The following is a 2,995-nucleotide window of genomic DNA, read 5'->3' as shown; positions in this document are numbered from 1 at the left end:
GTTCCTATTTGGGAGGAAAACGATATTAAAATAACTTGAAGGCCTATTTTATTGGTAACTTAGAATGTAAAATATTTTATTTTAAAAATTCTAAAATTTGAAAGCAAGCTAGCCTAGGTTAAATAATATAGCTCCTAGACCTGAATATGTTCATTTGGAGCTCAGTTTTTCTGTTTAAATACAAGAACAACTTCTTAACATTCCTAGGTGGGAACACTGCAGTTTTGATGATCTGTGGTTAGATAAACTGAACGAACTCAGTTGCTAACACTCCTTTTTTTTTTTTTTTTTTTTGTAATGGTTTAAAAATTCTGGAATAAATGCATTTTTATCTAGTTTTACACTGACAATTTCATTCCAAAAGTCTATTGGGAAGCATATACCATACATAGGAAACCATCTTCATCTTTCTTACTCTCATACATTTCTGAAATCAATGAGGTGAGGCTCACCATTCTGTGCCCATTCACCAACAGGAAGAAGGCTTGATTAACTAGCGCAGGGAACTTCATTTTATCCAGAACAGGTGGCTGTTTCTCACTCTTATATCCTGTTATCACTGGGATTCTGGTTGGATGCTGCTCTCTGATAAGTGGGACATCTACTCTTTGTCTTATGGTGCGGGCTACTTGAAGGTCTTCTCGTGAGGCATGGTGCTGGGGCTTGGGGGTTGGGGCAGGGGTGGGCTGGGCTGAGGCTGCAGGCTGCAGAGACCCTGAGGGTCTGGTGGCTCTGGAGAGGGGAGGAGAGGGAGAGTGGTGGTGGCTCTGCCTCTCTTTGGGATCAAATTTTAACCCAAGATTTGAGGGGACAAATATCTAAATTATATCAGGAAATCTTAATTGGCTTTCCATATGTCTTGACCCATTGAAAAGAATAGTTCCAGTATTAGAGGGTGAATCAGGTTACTTTAATCCGATGCTATTTTATCACTCTGCCTTTCATATTTGCTTAGTAGGCAACTTTTGACTATAAATTGGCTTTTCATTTAAGTTTTTGTTTGCTTGGCTTTATATCTCATTGATTCATTTTATATATTTCCATTCTCATTCATTAATCCACTGTGCATTTATTTAGGGCTTCTATGTGACATGTACTGTTCTACATACTGATAACACAGTGGTGAATAAAAGTGGCATTCCCTTCACTCATGGAGTATATAATATGGTGGATGAAAGAGAAAATAGACAAATCAATACATAGATAGACCAGATGAAGCAATAATGAATATTATGGAGAGAATTAAAATTGTATAAATGCATATAGAATATGGTTTGTTATTTTAAATAGTACATTCAGGAAGGACTCCTTAATGGGGTGACATTTAAGTAGAGAGCTGAATGAAAAGATAAATAAATCCTCAAGTACCTAGGGTGAGAACATTCCTTATAAAGTAATATTGAGTCCAAATTATCTGAAATAGTATCACAATGTGAATGTTCATGAAACTTCAAGGAGATTGTGATTGAAACAGTGCAAGTCAACTTCAGGGAGAGTGACAGGCAATGAGACTGGAAGAAGCCATGGCCAACTAAACAGAGCCTTGTTGACCATTATAAGGAATTGGAGTGCTTTATTTTATTCTAAGTGTGCTGGAAAACCTTTGGGAGCTTGTGAGCAGGGGAGTGCATTATGTGACTTACTTATTAAAAGGATGACACCCGCTATTGTGTGGAGAATAGCATGGGAGAAGAGAGTGCAGATACACTAAACTTTTGCTCTAATCCAGGTGAGAAATTAAACTGGCTTAAACTAGTTTTGGAATGGTGTAGGTGGAGAAAATTAGTTACGTTTGGAACATACTTTGAAAGTGGAAAGGACAGCATTTCCTGATGAGTTGAATTAGGCTATTGGCAAGAAACACATGCCAGTTGGGTAACTGGAAGCAGTTCAACAAGTGGGCTCTTTACAAAGGTGAGAGCAGGCTAAACCATAAGGGAAACATGCGGACATCATTGCTACTATGAACAGGAAGACACTATATCTTTAAGCCAAAAGGTTTAGAAGGCAGAGAGAAATTATCAAAAACGTGAGATGAAAAGTGGAGTGTGGAGAGTCTGGCTTGACATTAGCCATCCCTCTGTGAACCCATAGGGAGGGAGCCAGGGAAATAAATTCCCCAGATTCATTTTCCTTTCTGTGCTCTCCTGCTGGTACTTCCCACTCAACCACATTAAGAAGGGAGGAGCAGGAATCTGGATGTTTAAATGTAAGCTATCCAGCCTCTGGTGGACAGATAGGAAGCAATGGTAACTCCTACGTATTTGACAGGAATAATGGGTTAATGGTGGTGACATTTACTACAGTGAGGATTAGAGATGAGGATGGGGAATCAAGAGTTCTGTTTTATTTACGTCAAGTGTAAAAATGTCCATGAAACATTGAGAAAACAGAAGCGCTGAGCTGGCAATTGGATAGACATGTCTGGAATTTACAGGAAAGATTATAAGTATAGATATAAATTTAGAAGTCATTAGTGACTGGGAGTAAAGGAGATCACCTAGGGAGTGAATATAGTGTGAAAGCAAAGATCTGAGGACTAGGCATTGGAAAACTCCAACATTTATTTTAGGAAGAAAAGGAGAAAACAACCATATGGAGCAGAAGGAGCAGCCAGTTATGTAGGAGAAAAATATGAGAATATGAAGAAAATGTAGAAATTAATTTACAAAGGCGGGAGTGACTGACGGTGTCAAATATTGCCAAAAGGTTAAGATAAAGCCTGGAAGTGACCCCTGAATTTGGTAAGAGGGAGGTAACCAATGACTTATTGTAACTCCTTTATAAGACTTATGAGAAAAAATCTTGGCCAGGAATGTTTGGGGAAAGAAAGGAGAGGGAAGAAGTGATGATGGTGAGTGAGGAGAGACAGCTCTGAGTTTTGTTGCAAAGAGGAAACGAGAACTAGAGTGATAAAGGGAAATGGGGTCAATAGATTTTTTAGAATCAGGGTTATCATAAGATGTCATATACTAATGATGATTCAGTAGTGAGG

General features: G+C 38.5%; 1 pseudogene; it reads right to left on the bottom strand.

The window, feature by feature from the left end:
• Positions 1 to 274: 274 nt before the first annotated feature.
• Positions 275 to 652, bottom strand: LOC116556550 (annotated as a pseudogene).
• Positions 653 to 2,995: the final 2,343 nt, after the last annotated feature.

Source organism: Sapajus apella, unplaced genomic scaffold (genome assembly GCF_009761245.1).
Source record: "Sapajus apella isolate SASKATOON/1434 unplaced genomic scaffold, GSC_monkey_1.0 scaffold17, whole genome shotgun sequence".
In the NCBI taxonomy this organism is placed as follows: domain Eukaryota; kingdom Metazoa; phylum Chordata; class Mammalia; order Primates; family Cebidae; genus Sapajus; species Sapajus apella.
The sequence above is the reverse complement of the archived record's forward strand: the minus strand, read 5'-3'. Positions and strand labels throughout refer to the sequence as shown.